The sequence below is a fragment of the Phyllobates terribilis genome, unplaced genomic scaffold (assembly GCF_046119375.1).
Source record: "Phyllobates terribilis strain yellow unplaced genomic scaffold, ASM4611937v1 Scaffold_21__1_contigs__length_20361869, whole genome shotgun sequence".
Classification (NCBI taxonomy): domain Eukaryota; kingdom Metazoa; phylum Chordata; class Amphibia; order Anura; family Dendrobatidae; genus Phyllobates; species Phyllobates terribilis.
This window is the reverse complement of record NW_027362781.1, coordinates 10561047-10585308: the sequence shown is the minus strand read 5'-3', so window position 1 is coordinate 10585308 and position 24262 is coordinate 10561047.

Below are 24262 nucleotides of genomic sequence, written 5' to 3'. Positions count from 1 at the left end.
TATTTTCACAAAAAAGTGAAATTTTCAAAAATCCAGAAAATTGGCTGAAAACGACTAAACATCAAGGACTCATTGGGCGAATTGCTCTGGATCTGAAATCGGAATGCTAACTGACATTTCCCCTATCTGAAAGTCTGATAAACGCCGGAAAAATTGCTAAGTCCAAAAAAAAAAATTTTTAAACTTTTTGCAATTTTACCCCGTGGGATATATATTCTACCCACACACATTTGGAACTCTCCTGGGGTACCCTCACACATATTATTCCCTCATTTAGTGGATATTTTCACAAAAAAGTGAAATTTTCAAAAATCCAGAAAATTGGCTGAAAACGACTAAACATCAAGGACTCATTGGGCGAATCGCTCTGGAATTGAAATCGGAACGCTCACTGACATTTCCCCTATCTGAAAGTCTGATAAACGCCAGAAAAATGACTAAGTCCAAAAAAAAAAAAATTTTCAACTTTTTTCAATTTTACCCCGTGGGATGTATATTCTACCCACAAGCATTTGGAACTCTCCTAGGGTACCCTCACACATATTATTCCCTCATTTAGTGGATAAAGTCCAAAAAAAAAAATTTTTCAACTTTTTGCAATTTTAGCCCCGGGGGATATATATTCTACCCACACACATTTGGAACTCTCCTCGGGTACCCTCACACATATTATTCCCTCATTTAGTGGATATTTTCACAAAAAAGTGAAATTTTCAAAAATCCAGAAAGTTGGCTGAAAACGACTAAATATCAAGGACTCATTGGGCGAATCGCTCTGGAACTGAAATCGGAATGCTCACTGACATTTCCCCTATCTGAAAGTCTGATAAACGCCGGAAAAATGACTAAGTCCAAAAAAAAAAAAATTTTCAACTTTTTTCAATTTTACCCCCGTAGGATATATATTCTACCCACAAACATTTGGTACTCTCCTGGGGTACCCTCACACATATTATTTGGATATTTTCACAAAAAAGTGAAATTTTCAAAAATCCAGAAAGTTGGCTGAAAACGACTAAATATCAAGAACTCATTGGGCGAATCGCTCTGGAACTGAAATCGGAACGCTCACTGACATTTCCCCTATCTGAAAGTCTGATAAACGCCGGAAAAATGACTAAGTCCAAAAAAAAAAATTTTTCAACTTTTTGCAATTTTACCCCGTGGGATATATATTCTACCCACACACATTTGGAACGCTCCTGGGGTACCCTAACACATATTATTCTCTCATTTAGTGGATATTTTCACAAAAAAGTGAAATTTTCAAAAATCCATAAAATTGGCTGAAAACGACTAAACATCAAGGACTCATTGGGCGAATCGCTCTGGAACTGAAATCGGAACGCTCACTGACATTTCCCCTATCTGAAAGTCTGCTAAACGCCGGAAAAATTGCTAAGTCCAAAAAAAAAATAATTTTCAACTTTTTTCAATTTTACCCCCGTGGGATATATATTCTACCCACAAACATTTGGAACTCTCCTGGGGTACCCTCACACATATTATTACCTCCTTTAGTGGATATTTTCACAAAAAAGTGAAATTTTCAAAAATCCAGAAAATTGGCTGAAAACGACTAAATATCAAGGACTCATTGCGCGAATCGCTCTGGAACTGAAATCGGAACACTCACTGACATTTCCCCTATCTGAAAGTCTGATAAACGCCAGAAAAATGACTAAGTCCAAAAAAAAAAAATTTTCAACTTTTTGCAATTTTACCCCCGTGGGATATATATTCTACCCAAACACATTTGGAACTCTCCTGGGGTACCCTCACACATATTATTTGGATATTTTCACAAAAAAGTGAAATTTTCAGAAATCCAGAAAATTGGCTGAAAACGACTAAATATCAAAAACTCATTGGGCGAATCGCTCTGGAACTGAAATCGGAATGCTCACTGACATTTTCCCTATCTGAAAGTCTGATAAACGCCAGAAAAATGACTAAGTCCAAAAAAAAAGTTTTTCAACTTTTTTCAATTTTTACCCCCGTGGGATATATATTCTACCCACACACATTTGGAACTCTCCTGGGGTACCCTCACACATATTATTCCCTCATTTAGTGGATATTTTCACAAAAAAGTGAAATTTTCAAAAATCCAGAAAATTGGCTGAAAACGACTAAATATCAAGGACTCATTGGGCTAATCGCTCTGGAACTGAAGTCGGAATGCTCACTGACATTTCCCCTATCTGAAAGTCTGATAAACGTCGGAAAAATGACTAAGTCCAGAAAAAAAAAATTTTCAACTTTTTGCAATTTTTCCCCGTGGGATATATATTCTACCCACACACATTTGGAACGCTCCTGGGTTACCCTAACACATATTATTCCCTCATTTAGTGGATATTTTCACAAAAAAGTGAAATTTTCAAAAATCCAGAAAATTGGCTGAAAACGATTAAATATCAAGGACTCATTGGGCGATTCGCTCTTGAACTGAAATCGGAACGCTCAATGACATTTCCCCTATCTGAAAGTCTGATAAACGCCGGAAAAATGACTAAGTCCAAAAAAAAAATTTTTTCAACTTTTTGCAATTTTACCCCGTAGGATATATATTCTACCCACACACATTGGGAACTCTCCTGGGGTACCCTCACACATATTATTCCCTCATTTAGTTGATATTTTCACAAAAAAGTGATATTTTCAAAAATCCAGAAAATTGGCTGAAAACGATTAAATATCAAGGACTCATTGGGCGAATCGCTCTGGAACTGAAATCGGAACGCTCACTGACATTTCCCCTATCTGAAAGTCTGATAAACGCCGGAAAAATGACTAAGTCCAGAAAAAAAATTTTTCAACTTTTTGCAATTTTACCCCGTGGGATATATATTCTACCCACACACATTTGGAACGCTCCTGGGGTACCCTAACACATATTATTCTCTCATTTAGTGGATATTTTCACAAAAAAGTGAAATTTTCAAAAATCCATAAAATTGGCTGAAAACGACTAAACATCAAGGACTCATTGGGCGAATCGCTCTGGAACTGAAATCGGAACGCTCACTGACATTTCCCCTATCTGAAAGTCTGCTAAACGCCGGAAAAATTGCTAAGTCCAAAAAAAAAATAATTTTCAACTTTTTTCAATTTTACCCCCGTGGGATATATATTCTACCCACAAACATTTGGAACTCTCCTGGGGTACCCTCACACATATTATTCCCTCCTTTAGTGGATATTTTCACAAAAAAGTGAAATTTTCAAAAATCCAGAAAATTGGCTGAAAACGACTAAATATCAAGGACTCATTGCGCGAATCGCTCTGGAACTGAAATCGGAACACTCACTGACATTTCCCCTATCTGAAAGTCTGATAAACGCCAGAAAAATGACTAAGTCCAAAAAAAAAAAATTTTCAACTTTTTGCAATTTTACCCCCGTGGGATATATATTCTACCCAAACACATTTGGAACTCTCCTGGGGTACCCTCACACATATTATTTGGATATTTTCACAAAAAAGTGAAATTTTCAGAAATCCAGAAAATTGGCTGAAAACGACTAAATATCAAAAACTCATTGGGCGAATCGCTCTGGAACTGAAATCGGAATGCTCACTGACATTTTCCCTATCTGAAAGTCTGATAAACGCCAGAAAAATGACTAAGTCCAAAAAAAAAGTTTTTCAACTTTTTTCAATTTTTACCCCCGTGGGATATATATTCTACCCACACACATTTGGAACTCTCCTGGGGTACCCTCACACATATTATTCCCTCATTTAGTGGATATTTTCACAAAAAAGTGAAATTTTCAAAAATCCAGAAAATTGGCTGAAAACGACTAAATATCAAGGACTCATTGGGCTAATCGCTCTGGAACTGAAGTCGGAATGCTCACTGACATTTCCCCTATCTGAAAGTCTGATAAACGTCGGAAAAATGACTAAGTCCAGAAAAAAAAAATTTTCAACTTTTTGCAATTTTTCCCCGTGGGATATATATTCTACCCACACACATTTGGAACGCTCCTGGGTTACCCTAACACATATTATTCCCTCATTTAGTGGATATTTTCACAAAAAAGTGAAATTTTCAAAAATCCAGAAAATTGGCTGAAAACGATTAAATATCAAGGACTCATTGGGCGATTCGCTCTTGAACTGAAATCGGAACGCTCAATGACATTTCCCCTATCTGAAAGTCTGATAAACGCCGGAAAAATGACTAAGTCCAAAAAAAAAATTTTTTCAACTTTTTGCAATTTTACCCCGTAGGATATATATTCTACCCACACACATTGGGAACTCTCCTGGGGTACCCTCACACATATTATTCCCTCATTTAGTTGATATTTTCACAAAAAAGTGATATTTTCAAAAATCCAGAAAATTGGCTGAAAACGATTAAATATCAAGGACTCATTGGGCGAATCGCTCTGGAACTGAAATCGGAACGCTCACTGACATTTCCCCTATCTGAAAGTCTGATAAACGCCGGAAAAATGACTAAGTCCAGAAAAAAAATTTTTTCAACTTTTTGCAATTTTACCCCGTGGGATATATATTCTACCCACACACACTTGGAACGCTCCTGGGGTACCCTAACACATATTATTCCCTCATTTAGTGGATATTTTCACAAAAAAGTGAAATTTTCAAAAATCCAGAAAATTGGCTGAAAACGACTAAACATCAAGGACTCATTGGGCGAATCGCTCTGGAATTGAAATCAGAACGCTCACTGACATTTCCCCTATCTGAAAGTCTGATAAACGCCGGAAAAATGACTAAGTCCAAAAAAAAAAATTTTTCAACTTTTTGCAATTTTACCCCCGTGGGATATATATTCTACCCACACACATTTGAAACTCTCCTGGGGTACCCTCACACATATTATTCCCTCATTTAGTGGATATTTTCACAAAAAAGTGAAATTTTCAAAAATCCAGAAAATTGGCTGAAAACGACTAAACATCAAGGACTCATTGGGCGAATCGCTCTGGAACTGAAATCGGAACGCTCACTGACATTTCCCCTATCTGAAAGTCTGATAAACGCCGGAAAAATTACTAAGTCCAAAAAAAAAATTTTTTCAACTTTTTGCAATTTTACCCCGTAGGATATATATTCTACCCACACACATTTGGAACTCTCCTGGGGTACCCTCACATATATTATTCCCTCATTTTGTGGATATTTTCACAAAAAAAGTGAAATTTTCAAAAATCCAGAAAATTGGCTGAAAACGACTAAATATCAAAACCTCACTGGGCGAATCGCTCTGGAACTGAAATCGGAACGCTCACTGACATTTCCCCTATCTGAAAGTCTGATAAACGCCAGAAAAATGACTAAGTCCAAAAAAATTTTTTTTCAACTTTTTTCAATTTTTACCCCCGTGGGATATATATTCTACCCACACACATTTGGAACTCTCCTGGGGTACCCTCACACATATTATTCCCTCATTTAGTGGATATTTTCACAAAAAAGTGAAATTTTCAAAAATCCAGAAAATTGGCTGAAAACGACTAAATTTCAAGGACTCATTCGGCGAATCGCTCTGGAACTGAAATCGGAATGCTCACTGACATTTCCCCTATCTGAAAGTCTGATAAACGCCGGAAAAATGACTAAGTCCAAAAAAAAAAAAATTTTCAACTTTTTTCAATTTTACCCCCGTGGGATATATATTCTACCCACAAACATTTGGAACTCTCCTGGGGTACCCTCACACATATTATTTGGATATTTTCACAAAAAAGTGAAATTTTCAGAAATCCAGAAAATTGGCTGAAAACAACTAAATATCAAAAACTCATTGGGCGAATCGCTCTGGAACTGAAATCGGAATGCTCACTGACATTTTACCTATCTGAAAGTCTGATAAACGCCAGAAAAATGACTAAGTCCAAAAAAAAATATTTTTCAACTTTTTGCAATTTTACCCCGTGGGATATATATTCTACCCACACACATTTGGAACGCTCCTGGGGTACACTAACACATATTATTCCCTCATTTAGTGGATATTTTCACAAAAAAGTGAAATTTTCAAAAATCCAGAAAATTGGCTGAAAACGACTAAACATCAAGGACTCATTGGGTGAATCGCTCTGGAACTGAAATCGGAATGCTCACTGACATTTCCCCTATCTGAAAGTCTGATAAACGCCGGAAAAATGACTAATTCCAAAAAAATAATAATTTTCAACTTTTTTCAATTTTACCCCCGAGGGATATATATTCTACCCACAAACATTTGGAACTCTCCTGGGGTACCCTAACACATATTATTCCCTCATTTAGTGGATATTTTCACAAAAAAGTGAAATTTTCAAAAATCCAGAAAATTGGCTGAAAACGACTAAATATCAAGGACTCATTGGGCGAATCGCTCTGGAACTGAAATCGGAATGCTCACTGACATTTCCCCTATCTGAAAGTCTGATAAACGTCGGAAAAATGACTAAGTCCAAAAAAAAAAATTTTTCAACTTTTTGCAATTTTACCCCCGTGGGATATATATTCTACCCACACACATTTGAAACTCTCCTGGGGTACCCTCACACATATTATTCCCTCATTTAGTGGATATTTTCACAAAAAAGTGAAATTTTCAAAAATCCAGAAAATTGGCTGAAAACGACTAAACATCAAGGACTCATTGGGCGAATCGCTCTGGAACTGAAATCGGAACGCTCACTGACATTTCCCCTATCTGAAAGTCTGATAAACGCCGGAAAAATTACTAAGTCCAAAAAAAAAATTTTTTCAACTTTTTGCAATTTTACCCCGTAGGATATATATTCTACCCACACACATTTGGAACTCTCCTGGGGTACCCTCACATATATTATTCCCTCATTTTGTGGATATTTTCACAAAAAAAGTGAAATTTTCAAAAATCCAGAAAATTGGCTGAAAACGACTAAATATCAAAACCTCACTGGGCGAATCGCTCTGGAACTGAAATCGGAACGCTCACTGACATTTCCCCTATCTGAAAGTCTGATAAACGCCAGAAAAATGACTAAGTCCAAAAAAATTTTTTTTCAACTTTTTTCAATTTTTACCCCCGTGGGATATATATTCTACCCACACACATTTGGAACTCTCCTGGGGTACCCTCACACATATTATTCCCTCATTTAGTGGATATTTTCACAAAAAAGTGAAATTTTCAAAAATCCAGAAAATTGGCTGAAAACGACTAAATTTCAAGGACTCATTCGGCGAATCGCTCTGGAACTGAAATCGGAATGCTCACTGACATTTCCCCTATCTGAAAGTCTGATAAACGCCGGAAAAATGACTAAGTCCAAAAAAAAAAAAATTTTCAACTTTTTTCAATTTTACCCCCGTGGGATATATATTCTACCCACAAACATTTGGAACTCTCCTGGGGTACCCTCACACATATTATTTGGATATTTTCACAAAAAAGTGAAATTTTCAGAAATCCAGAAAATTGGCTGAAAACAACTAAATATCAAAAACTCATTGGGCGAATCGCTCTGGAACTGAAATCGGAATGCTCACTGACATTTTACCTATCTGAAAGTCTGATAAACGCCAGAAAAATGACTAAGTCCAAAAAAAAATATTTTTCAACTTTTTGCAATTTTACCCCGTGGGATATATATTCTACCCACACACATTTGGAACGCTCCTGGGGTACACTAACACATATTATTCCCTCATTTAGTGGATATTTTCACAAAAAAGTGAAATTTTCAAAAATCCAGAAAATTGGCTGAAAACGACTAAACATCAAGGACTCATTGGGTGAATCGCTCTGGAACTGAAATCGGAATGCTCACTGACATTTCCCCTATCTGAAAGTCTGATAAACGCCGGAAAAATGACTAATTCCAAAAAAATAATAATTTTCAACTTTTTTCAATTTTACCCCCGAGGGATATATATTCTACCCACAAACATTTGGAACTCTCCTGGGGTACCCTAACACATATTATTCCCTCATTTAGTGGATATTTTCACAAAAAAGTGAAATTTTCAAAAATCCAGAAAATTGGCTGAAAACGACTAAATATCAAGGACTCATTGGGCGAATCGCTCTGGAACTGAAATCGGAATGCTCACTGACATTTCCCCTATCTGAAAGTCTGATAAACGTCGGAAAAATGACTAAGTCCAAAAAAAAAATTTTTTCAACTTTTTGCAATTTTACCCCGTGGGATATATATTCTACCCACACACATTTGGAACGCTCCTGGGGTACCCTAACACATATTGATCCCTCATTTAGTGGATATTTTCACAAAAAAGTGAAATTTTCAAAAATCCATAAAATTGGCTGAAAACGACTTAACATCAAGGACTCATTGGGCGAATCGCTCTGGAACTGAAATCGGAACGCTCACTGAAATTTCCCCTATCTGAAAGTCTGATAAACGCCGGAAAAATTGCTAAGTCCAAAAAAAAAAAAATTTCAACTTTTTGCAATTTTACCCCGTGGGATATATATTCTACCCACACACATGTGGAACGCTCCTGGGGTACCCTAACACATATTATTCCCTCATTTAGTGGATATTTTCACAAAAAAGTGAAATTTTCAAAAATCCAGAAAATTGGCTGAAAACGACTAAACATCAAGGACTCATTGGGCAAATCGCTCTGGAACTGAAATCGGAACGCTCACTGACATTTCCCCTATCTGAAAGTCTGCTAAACGCCGGAAAAATGACTAAGTCCAAAAAAAAAAAAATTTTTTAACTCTTTTCAATTTTACCCCCGTGGGATATATATTCTACCCACAAACATTTGGAACTCTCCTGGGGTACCCTCACACATATTATTCCCTCCTTTAGTGGATATTTTCACAAAAAAGTGAAATTTTCAAAAATCCAGAAAATTGGCTGAAAACGACTAAATATCAAGCACTCATTGGGCGAATCGCTCTGGAACTGAAATCGGAACACTCACTGACATTTCCCCTATCTGAAAGTCTGATAAACGCCGGAAAAATGACTAAGTCCAAAAAAAAAAATTTTTCAACTTTTTGCAATTTTACCCCCGTGGGATATATATTCTACCCAAACACATTTGGAACTCTCCTGGGGTACCCTCACACATATTATTTGGATATTTTCACAAAAAAGTGAAATTTTCAGAAATCCAGAAAATTGGCTGAAAACAACTAAATATCAAAAACTCATTGGGCGAATCGCTCTGGAACTGAAATCGGAATGCTCACTGACATTTTACCTATCTGAAAGTCTGATAAACGCCAGAAAAATGACTAAGTCCAAAAAAAAAAATTTTTCAACTTTTTGCAATTTTACCCCGTAGGACATATATTCTACCCACACACATTTGGAACTCTCCTGGGGTATCCTCACACATATTATTCCCTCATTTAGTGGATATTTTCACAAAAAAGTGAAATTTTCAAAAATCCAGAAAATTGGCTGAAAACAACTAAATATCAAAAACTCATTGGGCGAATCGCTCTGGAACTGAAATCGGAACGCTCACTGACATTTTCCCTATCTGAAAGTCTGATAAACGCCAGAAAAATGACTAAGTCCAAAAAAAAATTTTTTAAACTTTTTTCATTTTTTACCCCCGTGGGATATACATTCTACCCACACACATTTGGAACTCTCCTGGGGTACCCTCACACATATTATTCCCTCATTTAGTGGATATTTTCACAAAAAAGTGAAATTTTCAAAAATCTCGAAAATTGGCTGAAAATGACTAAATATCAAGGACTCATTCGGCAAATCGCTCTGGAACTAAAATCGGAACGCTCACTGACATTTCCCCTATCTGAAAGTTTGATAAACGCCGGAAAAATGACTAAGTCCAAAAAAAAAATTTTTTCAACTTTTTGCAATTTTACCCCCGTGGGATATATATTCTACCCAAACACATTTGGAACTCTCCTGGGGTACCCTCACACATATTATTCCCTCATTTAGTGGATATTTTCACAAAAAAGTGAAATTTTCAAAAATCCATAAAATTGGCTGAAAACGACTAAACATCAAGGACTCATTGGGCGAATCGCTCTGAAACTGAAATCGGAACGCTCACTGACATTTCCCCTATCTGAAAGTCTGATAAACGCCGGAAAAATTACTAAGTCCAAAAAAAAAAATTTTTCAACTTTTTGCAATTTTACCCCGTAGGATATATATTCTACCCACACACATTTGGAACGCTCCTGGGTACCCTCACACATATTATTCCCTCATTTAGTGGATATTTTCACAAAAAAGTGAAATTTTCAAAAATCCAGAAAATTGGCTGAAAACGACTAAATATCAAGGACTCATTGGGCGAATCGCTCTGGAACTGAAATCGGAATGCTCACTGACATTTCCCCTATCTGAAAGTCTGATAAACGTCGGAAAAATGACTAAGTCCAAAAAAAAAATTTTTCAACTTTTTGCAATTTTACCCCGTTGGATATATATTCTACCCACACACATTTGGAACTCTCCTGGGGTACCCTCACACATATTATTCCCTCATTTAGTGGATATTTTCACAAAAAAGTAAAATTTTCAAAAATCCAGAAAATTGGCTGAAAAGTCTAAATATCAAGGACTCATTGGGCGAATCGCTCTGGAACTGAAATCGGAATGCTCACTGACATTTCCCCTATCTGAAAGTCTGATAAACGTCGGAAAAATGACTAACTCCAAAAAAAAAAAAATTTTCAACTTTTTTCAATTTTACCCCCGTGGGATATATATTGTACCCACAAACATTTGGAACTCTCCTGGGGTACCCTAACACATATTATTCCCTCATTTAGTGGATATTTTCACAAAAAAGTGAAATTTTCAAAAATCCAGAAAATTGGCTGAAAACGACTAAACATCAAGGACTCATTGGGTGAATCGCTCTGGAACTGAAATCGGAAGGCTCACTGACATTTTCCCTATCTGAAAGTCTGATAAACGCCAGAAAAATGACTAACTCCAAAAAAAAAAAAATTTTCAACTTTTTTCAATTTTACCCCCGTGGGATATATATTCTACCCACAAACATTTGGAACTCTCCTGGGGTTCCCTCACACATATTATTCCCTCATTTAGTGGATATTTTCACAAAAAAGTGAAATTTTCAAAAATCCAGAAAATTGGCTGAAAATGACTAAATATCAAGGACTCATTGGGCGAATCACTCTGGAACTGAAATCGGAACGCTCACTGACATTTCCCCTATCTGAAAGTCTGACAAAAGCCGGAAAAATGACTAAGTCCAAAAAAAAAATTTTTTAAACTTTTTGCAATTTTACCCCCGTGGGATATATATTCTACCCACACACATTTGGAACTCTCCTGGGGTACCCTCACACAAATTATTCCCTCATTTAGTGGATATTTTCACAAAAAAGTGAAATTTTCAAAAATCCAGAAAATTGGCTGAAAACGACTAAACATCAAGGACTCATTGGGCAAATCGCTCTGGAACAGAAATCGGAACGCTCACTGACATTTCCCCTATCTGAAAGTCTGATAAACGCCGGAAAAATTACTAAGTCCAAAAAAAAAAATTTTTCAACTTTTTGCAATTTTACCCCGTAGGACATATATTCTACCCACACACATTTGGAACTCTCCTGGGGTATCCTCACACATATTATTCCCTCATTTAGTGGATATTTTCACAAAAAAGTGAAATTTTCAAAAATCCAGAAAATTGGCTGAAAACAACTAAATATCAAAAACTCATTGGGCGAATCGCTCTGGAACTGAAATCGGAACGCTCACTGACATTTTCCCTATCTGAAAGTCTGATAAACGCCAGAAAAATGACTAAGTCCAAAAAAAAATTTTTTCAACTTTTTTCATTTTTTACCCCCGTGGGATATACATTCTACCCACACACATTTGGAACTCTCCTGGGGTACCCTCACACATATTATTCCCTCATTTAGTGGATATTTTCACAAAAAAGTGAAATTTTCAAAAATCTCGAAAATTGGCTGAAAATGACTAAATATCAAGGACTCATTCGGCAAATCGCTCTGGAACTAAAATCGGAACGCTCACTGACATTTCCCCTATCTGAAAGTTTGATAAACGCCGGAAAAATGACTAAGTCCAAAAAAAAAATTTTTTCAACTTTTTGCAATTTTACCCCCGTGGGATATATATTCTACCCAAACACATTTGGAACTCTCCTGGGGTACCCTCACACATATTATTCCCTCATTTAGTGGATATTTTCACAAAAAAGTGAAATTTTCAAAAATCCATAAAATTGGCTGAAAATGACTAAATATCAAGGACTCATTGGGCAAATCGCTGTGGAACTGAAATCGGAACGCTCACTGACATTTCCCCTATCTGAAAGTCTGATAAACGCCGGAAAAATAACTAAGTCCAAAAAAAAAAATTTTCAACTTTTTTCAATTTTTACCCCCGTGGGATATATATTCTACCCACACACATTTGGAACTCTCCTGGGGTACCCTCACACATATTATTCCCTCATTTAGTGGATATTTTCACAAAAAAGTGAAATTTTCAAAAATCCAGAAAATTGGCTGAAAACGACTAAATATCAAGGACTCATTGGGCGAATCGCTCTGGAACTGAAATCAGAACGCTCACTGACATTTCCCCTATCTGAAAGTCTGATAAACGCCGGAAAAATGACTAAGTCCAAAAAAAAAAACTTTTCAACTTTTTGCAATTTTACCCCGTGGGATATATATTCTACCCACACACATTTGGAACGCTCCTGGGTACCCTCACACATATTATTCCCTCATTTAGTGGATATTTTCACAAAAAAGTGAAATTTTCAAAAATCCAGAAAATTGGCTGAAAACGACTAAATATCAAGGACTCATTGGGCGAATCGCTCTGGAACTGAAATCGGAATGCTCACTGACATTTCCCGTATCTGAAAGTCTGATAAACGTCGGAAAAATGACTAAGTCCAAAAAAAAAATTTTTCAACTTTTTGCAATTTTACCCCGTAGGATATATATTCTACCCACACACATTTGGAACTCTCCTGGGGTACCCTCACACATATTATTCCCTCATTTAGTGGATATTTTCACAAAAAAGTGAAATTTTCAAAAATCTCGAAAATTGGCTGAAAATGACTAAATATCAAGGACTCATTCAGCAAATCGCTCTGGAACTAAAATCAGAACGCTCACTGACATTTCCCCTATCTGAAAGTCTGATAAACGCCGGAAAAATTGCTAAGTCCGAAAAAAAAATTTTTTGAACTTTTTGCAATTTTACCCCGTGGGATATATATTCTACCCACACACATTTGGAACTCTCCTGGGGTACCCTCACACATATTATTCCCTCATTTAGTGGATATTTTCACAAAAAAGTGAAATTTTCAAAAATCCAGAAAATTGGCTGAAAACGACTCAATATCAAGGACTCATTGGGCGAATCGCTCTGGAACTGAAATCGGAACGCTCACTGACATTACCCCTATCTGAAAGTCTGATAAACGCCGGAAAAATGACTAAGTCCAAAAAAAAAAATTTTTAAACTTTTTGCAATTTTACCCCCGTGGGATATATATTCTACCCACACACATTTGGAACTCTCCTGGGGTACCCTCACACATATTATTCCCTCATTTAGTGGATATTTTCATAAAAAAGTGAAATTTTCAAAAATCCAGAAAATTGGCTGAAAACGACTAAACATCAAGGACTCATTGGGCGAATCACTCTGGAACTGAAATCGGAACGCTCACTGACATTTCCCCTATCTGAAAGTCTGATAAACGCCGGAAAAATGACTAAGTCCAAAAAAAAAAACTTTTCAACTTTTTGCAATTTTACCCCGTGGGATATATATTCTACCCACACACATTTGGAACGCTCCTGGGTACCCTCACACATATTATTCCCTCATTTAGTGGATATTTTCACAAAAAAGTGAAATTTTCAAAAATCCAGAAAATTGGCTGAAAACGACTAAATATAAAGGACTCATTGGGCGAATCGCTCTGGAACTGAAATCGGAATGCTCACTGACATTTCCCCTATCTGAAAGTCTGATAAACGTCGGAAAAATGACTAAGTCCAAAAAAAAATTTTTTCAACTTTTTGCAATTTTACCCCGTTGGATATATATTCTACCCACACACATTTGGAACTCTCCTGGGGTACCCTCACACATATTATTCCCTCATTTAGTGGATATTTTCACAAAAAAGTGAAATTTTCAAAAATCCAGAAAATTGGCTGAAAAGTCTAAATATCAAGGACTCATTGGGCGAATCGCTCTGGAACTGAAATCGGAATGCTCACTGACATTTCCCCTATCTGGAAGTCTGATAAACGTCGGAAAAATGACTAAGTCCAAAAAAAAAAAAATTTTCAACTTTTTTCAATTTTACCCCCGTGGGATATATATTCTACCCACAAACATTTGGAACTCTCCTGGGGTACCCTAACACTTATTATTCCCTCATTTAGTGGATATTTTCACAAAAAAGTGAAATTTTCAAAAATCCAGAAAATTGGCTGAAAACGACTAAACATCAAGGACTCATTGGGTGAATCGCTCTGGAACTGAAATCGGAAGGCTCACTGACATTTCCCCTATCTGAAAGTCTGATAAACGCCGGAAAAATGACTAAGTCCAAAAAAAAATTTTTTCAACTTTTTTCAAATTTTACCCCCGTGGGATATATATTCTACCAACACACATTTGGAACTCTCCTGGGGTACCCTCACACATATTATTCCCTCATTTAGTGGATATTTTCACAAAAAATTGAAATTTTCAAAAATCCAGAAAATTGGCTGAAAACGACTAAATATCAAGGACTCATTGGGCGAATCGCTCTGGAACTGAAATCGGAACGCTCACTGACATTTCCCCTATCTGAAAGTCTGATAAACGCCGGAAAAATGACTAAGTCCAAAAAAAAAATTTTTCAACTTTTTGCAATTTTACCCCGTGGGATATATATTCTACCCACACACATTTGGAACGCTCCTGGGGTACCCTAACACATATTATTCCCTCATTTAGTGGATATTTTCACAAAAAAGTGAAATTTTCAAAAATCCATAAAATTGGCTGAAAACGACTAAACATCAATGACTCATTGGGCGAATCGCTCTGGAACTGAAATCGGAACGCTAACTGACATTTCCCCTATCTGAAAGTCTGATAAACGCCGGAAAAATTGCTAAGTCCAAAAAAAAAAATTTTTCAACTTTTTGCAATTTTACCCCGTGGGATATATATTCTACCCACACACATTTGGAACTCTCCTGGGGTACCCTCACACATATTATTCCCTCATTTAGTGGATATTTTCACAAAAAAGTGAAATTTTCAAAAATCCAGAAAATTGGCTGAAAATGACTAAATATCAAGGACTCATTGGGCGAATCGCTCTGGAACTGAAATCGGAACGCTCACTGACATTTCCCCTATCTGAAAGTCTGATAAACGTCGGAAAAATGACTAAGTCCAAAAAAAAATTTTTTAAACTTTTTGCAATTTTACCCCCGTGGCATATATATTCTACCCACACACATTTGGAACTCTCCTGGAGTACCCTCACACATATTATTCCCTCATTTAGTGGATATTTTCGCAAAAAAGTGAAATTTTCAAAAATCTCGAAAATTGGCTGAAAATGACTAAATATCAAGGACTCATTGGGCAAATCGCTGTGGAACTGAAATCGGAACGCTCACTGACATTTCCCCTATCTGAAAGTCTGATAAACGCCAGAAAAATGACTAAGTCCAAAAAAAAATTTTTTCAACTTTTTTCAATTTTTACCCCCGTGGGATATATATTCTACCAACACACATTTGGAACTCTCCTGGGGTACCCTCACACATATTATTCCCTCATTTAGTGGATATTTTCACAAAAAATTGAAATTTTCAAAAATCCAGAAAATTGGCTGAAAACGACTAAATATCAAGGACTCATTGGGCGAATCGCTCTGGAACTGAAATCGGAACGCTCACTGACATTTCCCCTATCTGAAAGTCTGATAAACGCCGGAAAAATGACTAAGTCCAAAAAAAAAATTTTTCAACTTTTTGCAATTTTACCCTGTGGGATATATATTCTACCCACACACATTTGGAACTCTCCTGGGGTACCCTCACACATATTATTCCCTCATTTAGTGGATATTTTCACAAAAAAGTGAAATTTTCAAAAATCCAGAAAATTGGCTGAAAATGACTAAATATCAAGGACTCATTGGGCGAATCGCTCTGGAACTGAAATCGGAACGCTCACTGACATTTCCCCTATCTGAAAGTCTGATAAACGTCGGAAAAATGACTAAGTCCAAAAAAAAAATTTTTCAACTTTTTGCAATTTTACCCCATTGGATATATATTCTACCCACACACATTTCGAACTCTCCTGGGGTACCCTCACACATATTATTCACTCATTTAGTGGATATTTTCACAAAAAAGTGAAATTTTCAAAAATCCAGAAAATTGGCTGAAAACGACTAAATATCAAGGACTCATTGGGCGAATCGCTCTAGAACTGAAATCGGAATGCTCATTGACATTTCCCCTATCGGAAAGTCTGATAAAAGCCGGAAAAATGACTAAGTCCAAAAAAAAAAATTTTTCAACTTTTTGCAATTTTACCCCCGTGGCATATATATTCTACCCACACACATTTGGAACTCTCCTGGGGTACCCTCACACATATTACTCCCTCATTTAGTGGATATTTTCACAAAAAAGTGAAATTTTCAAAAATCCAGAAAATTGGCTGAAAACGACTAAACATCAAGGACTCATTGGGCGAATCGCTCTGGAACTGAAATCGGAACGCTCACTGACATTTCCCCTATCTGAAAGTCTGATAAACGCCGGAAAAATGACTAAGTCCAAAAAAAAATATTTTTCAACTTTTTACAATTTTACCCCGTGGGATATATATTCTACCCACACACATTTGGAACGCTCCTGTGGTAACCTAACACATATTATTCCCTCATTAAGTGGATATTTTTACAAAAAAGTGAAATTTTCAAAAATCCAGAAAATTGGATGAAAACGATTAAACATCAAGGACTCATTGGGCGAATCGCTCTGGAACTGAAATCGGAACGCTCACTGACATTTCCCCTATCTGAAAGTCTGATAAACGCCGGAAAAATTGCTAAGTCCAAAAAAAAAAATTTTTCAACTTTTTGCAATTTTACCCCGTGGGATATATATTCTACCCACACACATTTGGTACTCTCCTAGGGTACCCTCACACATATTCTTCCCTCATTTAGTGGATATTTTCACAAAAAAGTGAAATTTTCAAAAATCCAGAAAATTGGCTGAAAACGACTAAATATCAAGGACTCATTGTGCGAATCGCTCTGGAACTGAAATCAGAAAGCTCACTAACATTTCCCCTATCTGAAAGTCTGATAAACGCCGGAAAAATGACTAAGTCCAAAAAAAAAATTTTTCAACTTTTTGCAATTTTACCCCGTTGGATATATATTCTACCCACACACATTTGGAACTCTCCTGGGGTACCCTCACACATATTATTCCCTCATTTAGTGGATATTTTCACAAAACAGTGAAATTTTCAAAAATCCAGAAAATTGGCTGAAAACGACTAAATATCAAGGACTCATTGGGCGAATCGCTCTGGATCTGAAATCAGAATGCTCTCTGACATTTCCTCTATCTGAAAGTCTGATAAACGCCGGAAAAATTTCTAAGTCCAAAAAAAAAATTTTTCAACTTTTTTCAATATTACCCCCGTGGGATATATATTCTACCCACAAACATTTGGAACTCTCCTGGGGTACCCTCACACATATTATTCCCTCATTTAGTGGATATTTTCACAAAAAAGTGAAATTTTCAAAAATCCCGAAAATTGGCTGAAAATGACTAAACATCAAGGACTCATTGGGCAAATCGCTCTGGAACTGAAATCGGAACGCTCACTGACATTTCCCCTATCTGAAAGTCTGATAAACGCCAGAAAAATGACTAAGTCCAAAAAAAAATGTTTTCAACTTCTTTCAATTTTACCCCCGTGAGATATATATTCTATGCACACACATTTGGAACTCTCCTGGGGTACCCTCACACATATTATTCCCTCATTTAGTGGATATTTTCACAAAAATGTGAAATTTTCAAAAATCCAGAAAATTGGCTGAAAACGTCTAAATATTAAGGACTCATTGGGCAAATCGCTCTGGAATTGAAATCGGAATGCTCACTGACATTTCACCTATCTGAAAGTCTGATAAACGCTGGAAAAATGACTGAGTCCAAAAAAAAAATTTTTCAACTTTTTGCAATTTTACCCCGTGGGATATATATTCTACCCACACACATTTGGAACTCTCCTGGGGTACCCTCACACATATTATTCCCTCATTTAGTGGATATTTTCACAAAAAAGTGAAATTTTCAAAAATCCAAAATATTGGCTGAAAACGACTAAATATCAAGGACTCATTGGGCGAATCGCTCTGGAACTGATATCGGAACGCTCACTGACATTTTCCCTATCTGAAAGTCTGATAAACGCCGGAAAAATGACTAAGTCCAAAAAAAAAATTTTTTCAACTTTTTTCAATTTTACCCCCGTGGGATATATATTCTACGCACACACATTTGGAACTCTCCTGGGGTACCCTAACACATATTATTCCCTCATTTAGTGGATATTTTCACAAAACAGTGAAATTTTCAAAAATCCAGAAAATTGGCTGAAAACGACTAAATATCAAAGACTCATTGGGCGAATCGATCTGGAACTGAAATCAGAAAGCTCACTAACATTTCCCCTATCTGAAAGTCTTATAAACGCCGGAAAAATGACTAAGTCCAAGAAAAAATGTTTTCAACTTTTTTCAATTTTACCCCCGTGGGATATATATTCTACCCACACACATTTGGAACTCTCCTGGGGTACCCTCACACATATTATTCCCTCATTTAGTGGATATTTTCACAAAAATGTGAAATTTTCAAAAATCCAGAAAATTGGCTGAAAACGTCTAAATATTAAGGACTCATTGGGCGAATCGCTCTGGAATTGAAATCGGAACCCTCACTGACATTTCGCCTATCTGAATGTCTGATAAATGCTGGAAAAATGACTGAGTCCAAAAAAAAAATTTTTCAACTTTTTTCAATTTTACCCCCGTGGGATATATATTCTACCCACACACATTTGGAACTCTCCTGGGGTACCCTCACACATATTATTCCCTCATTTAGTGGATATTTTCACAAAAAAAATGAAATTTTCAAAAATCCAGAAAATTGGCTGAAAACGACTTAATATCAAGTACTCATTGGGCAAATCGCTGTGGAACTGAATTCGGAATGCTCACTGACATTTGCCATATCTGAAAGTCTGATAAACGCCGGAAAAATAACTAAGTCGAAAAAAAAATTTTTTTCAACTTTTTGCAATTTTTCCCCTGTGGGATATATATTCTACCCACAAACATTTGGAACTCTCCTGGGGTACCCTCACACATATTATTCCCTCATTTAGTGGATATTTTCACAAAACAGTGAAATTTTAAAAAATCCAGAAAATTGGCTGAAAACGACTAAATATCAAAGACTCATTGGGCGAATCGATCTGGAACTGAAATCAGAAAGCTCACTGACATTTCCCCTATCTGAAAGTCTGATAAACGCTGGAAAAATGACTAAGTCCAAAAAAAAAAATTGTTTAACTTTTTGCAATTTTACCCCGTGGGATATATATTCTACCCACACACATTTGGAACTCTCCTGGGGTACCCTCACACATATTATTCCCTCATTTAGTGGATATTTTCACAAAAAAATGAAATTTTCAAAAATCCAGAAAATTGGCTGAAAAAGACTAAATATCAAAGACTCATTGGGCGAATCGATCTGGAACTGAAATCAGAAAGCTCACTAACATTTTCCCTATCTGAAAATCTTATAAACGCCGGAAAAATGACTAAGTCCAAGAAAAAATGTTTTCAACTTTTTTCAATTTTACCCCCGTGGGATGTATATTCTACCCACACACATTTGGAACTCTCTAGGGGTACCCTCACACATATTATTCCCTCATTTAGTGGATATTTTCACAAAAAAGTGAAATTTTCAAAAATCCTAAATGTTGGCTGAAAACGACTAAATATCAAGGACTCATTAGGCGAATCGCTCTGGAACTGATATCGTAACGCTCTCTGACATTTCCCCTATGTGAAAGTCTGCTAAACGCCGGAAAAATGACAGTCAAAAAAAAAAAAATTTTTCAACTTTTTTCAATTTTACCCCCGTGGGATATATATTCTACCCACACACATTTGGAACTCTCCTGGGGTACCCTCACACATATTATTCCCTCATTTAGTGGATATTTTCACAAAAAAAATGAAATTTTCAAAAATCCAGAAAATTGGCTGAAAACGACTTAATATCAAGGACTTATTGGGCAAATCGCTGTGGAACTGAATTCGGAACGCTCACTGATATTTGCCATATCTGAAAGTCTGATAAACGCCGGAAAAATAACTAAGTCGAAAAAAAAAAATTTTTCAACGTTTTTCAATTTTACCCCCGTGGGATATATATTCTACCCACACACATTTGGATCTCTCCTGGGGTACCCTCACACATATTATTCCCTCATTTAGTGGATATTTTCACAAAAAACTGAAATTTTCAAAAATCCAGAAAATTGGCTGAAAATGACTAAACATCAAGGACTCATTGAGCAAATCGCTGTGGAACTGAATTCGGAATGCTCACTGACATTTGCCATATCTGAAAGTCTGATAAACGCCGGAAAAATAACTAAGTCGAAAAAAAAAAAAAATTTCAACTTTTTTCATTTTTACCCCCGTGGGATATATATTCTACCCACACACATTTGGAACTCTCCTGGGGTACCCTCACACATATTATTCCCTCATTTAGTGGATATTTTCACAAAAATGTGAAATTTTCAAAAATCCAGAAAATTGGCTGAAAACGACTAAATATCAAGGACTCATTGGGCGAATCGCTCTGGAATTGAAATCGGAACGCTCACTGCCATTTCCCCTATCTGAAAGTCTGATAAACGCTGGAAAAATGACTAAGTCCCAAAAAAATTTTTTTTCAACTTTTTGCAATTTTACCCCGTGGGATATATATTCTACCCACACACATTTGGAACTCTTCTGGGGTACCCTCACACATATTATTCCCTCATTTAGTGGATATTTTCACAAAAATGTGAAATTTTCAAAAATCCAGAAAATTGGCTGAAAACGACTAAATATTAAGGACACATTGGGCGAATCGCTCTGGAATTGAAATCGGAATGCTCACTGCCATTTCCCCTATCTGAAAGTCTGATAAACGCTGGAAAAATGACTAAGTCCAAAAAAAAAATTTTTTCAACTTTTTTCAATTTTACCCCCGTGGGATATATATTCTACCCACACACATTTGGAACTCTCCTGGGGTACCCTCACACATATTATTCCCTCATTTAGTGGATTTTTTCACAAAAAAGTGAAATTTTCAAAAATCCAAAATATTGGCTGAAAACGACTAAATATCAAGGACTCATTGGGCGAATCGCTCTGGAACTGATATCGGAACGCTCACTGACATTTCCCCTATCTGAAAATCTGCTAAACGCCGGAAAAATGACAGTCCAAAAACAAAAAATTTTGCAACTTTTTTCAATTTTACCCCCGTGGGATATATATTCTACCCACACACATTTGGAACTCTCCTGGGGTACCCTCACACATATTATTCCCTCATTTAGTGGATATTTTCACAAAAATGTGAAATTTTCAAAAATCCAGAAAATTGGCTGAAAAAGACTAAATATCAAAGACTCATTGGGCGAATCGATCTGGAACTGAAATCAGAAAGCTCACTAACATTTCCCCTATCTGAAAGTCTTATAAACGCCGGAAAAATGACTAAGTCCAAGAAAAAATGTTTTCAAATTTTTTCAATTTTACCCCCGTGGGATATATATTCTACCCACACACATTTGGAACTACCTTGGGGTACCCTCACACATATTATTCCCTCATTTAGTGGATATTTTCACAAAAAAGTGAAATTTTCAAAAATCCTAAATGTTGGCTGAAAACGACTAAATATCAAGGACTCATTAGGCGAATCGCTCTGGAACTGATATCGGAACGCTCTCTGACATTTCCCCTATCTGAAAGTCTGCTAAACGCCGGAAAAATGACAGTCCAAAAAAAAAAAATTTTTCAACTTTTTTCAATTTTACCCCCGTGGGATATACATTCTACCCACACACATTTGGAAATCTCCTGGGGTACCCTCACACATATTATTCCCTCATTTAGTGGATATTTTCACAAAAATGCGAAATTTTCAAAAATCCAGAAAATTGGCTGAAAACGACTAAATATTAAGGACTCATTGGGCGAATCGCTCTGGAATTGAAATTGGAATGCTCACTGACATTTCACCTATCTGAAAGTCTGATAAACGCTGGAAAAATGACTGAGTCCAAAAAAAAAATTTTTCAACTTTTTGCAATTTTACCCCGTGGGATATATATTCTACCCACACACATTTGGAACTCTCCTGGGGTACCCTCACACATATTATTCCCTCATTTAGTGGATATTTTCACAAAAAAGTGAAATTTTCAAAAATCCAAAATATTGGCTGAAAACGACTAAATATCAAGGACTCATTGGGCGAATCGCTCTGGAACTGATATCGGAACGCTCACTGACATTTTCCCTATCTGAAAGTCTGATAAACGCCGGAAAAATGACTAAGTCCAAAAAAAAAATTTTTTCAACTTTTTTCAATTTTACCCCCGTGGGATATATATTCTACGCACACACATTTGGAACTCTCCTGGGGTACCCTAACACATATTATTCCCTCATTTAGTGGATATTTTCACAAAACAGTGAAATTTTCAAAAATCCAGAAAATTGGCTGAAAACGACTAAATATCAAAGACTCATTGGGCGAATCGATCTGGAACTGAAATCAGAAAGCTCACTAACATTTCCCCTATCTGAAAGTCTTATAAACGCCGGAAAAATGACTAAGTCCAAGAAAAAATGTTTTCAACTTTTTTCAATTTTACCCCCGTGGGATATATATTCTACCCACACACATTTGGAACTCTCCTGGGGTACCCTCACACATATTATTCCCTCATTTAGTGGATATTTTCACAAAAATGTGAAATTTTCAAAAATCCAGAAAATTGGCTGAAAACGTCTAAATATTAAGGACTCATTGGGCGAATCGCTCTGGAATTGAAATCGGAACCCTCACTGACATTTCGCCTATCTGAATGTCTGATAAATGCTGGAAAAATGACTGAGTCCAAAAAAAAAATTTTTCAACTTTTTGCAATTTTACCCCGTGGGATATATATTCTACCCACACACATTTGGAACTCTCCTGGGGTACCCTCACACATATTATTCCCTCATTTAGTGGATATTTTCACAAAAAAAATGAAATTTTCAAAAATCCAGAAAATTGGCTGAAAACGACTTAATATCAAGTACTCATTGGGCAAATCGCTGTGGAACTGAATTCGGAATGCTCACTGACATTTGCCATATCTGAAAGTCTGATAAACGGCGGAAAAATAACTAAGTCGAAAAAAAAATTTTTTTCAACTTTTTGCAATTTTTCCCCTGTGGGATATATATTCTACCCACAAACATTTGGAACTCTCCTGGGGTACCCTCACACATATTATTCCCTCATTTAGTGGATATTTTCACAAAACAGTGAAATTTTAAAAAATCCAGAAAATTGGCTGAAAACGACTAAATATCAAAGACTCATTGGGCGAATCGATCTGGAACTGAAATCAGAAAGCTCACTGACATTTCCCCTATCTGAAAGTCTGATAAACGCTGGAAAAATGACTAAGTCCAAAAAAAAAAATTGTTTAACTTTTTGCAATTTTACCCCGTGGGATATATATTCTACCCACACACATTTGGAACTCTCCTGGGGTACCCTCACACATATTATTCCCTCATTTAGTGGATATTTTCACAAAAAAATGAAATTTTCAAAAATCCAGAAAATTGGCTGAAAAAGACTAAATATCAAAGACTCATTGGGCGAATCGATCTGGAACTGAAATCAGAAAGCTCACTAACATTTTCCCTATCTGAAAATCTTATAAACGCCGGAAAAATGACTAAGTCCAAGAAAAAATGTTTTCAACTTTTTTCAATTTTACCCCCGTGGGATGTATATTCTACCCACACACATTTGGAACTCTCTAGGGGTACCCTCACACATATTATTCCCTCATTTAG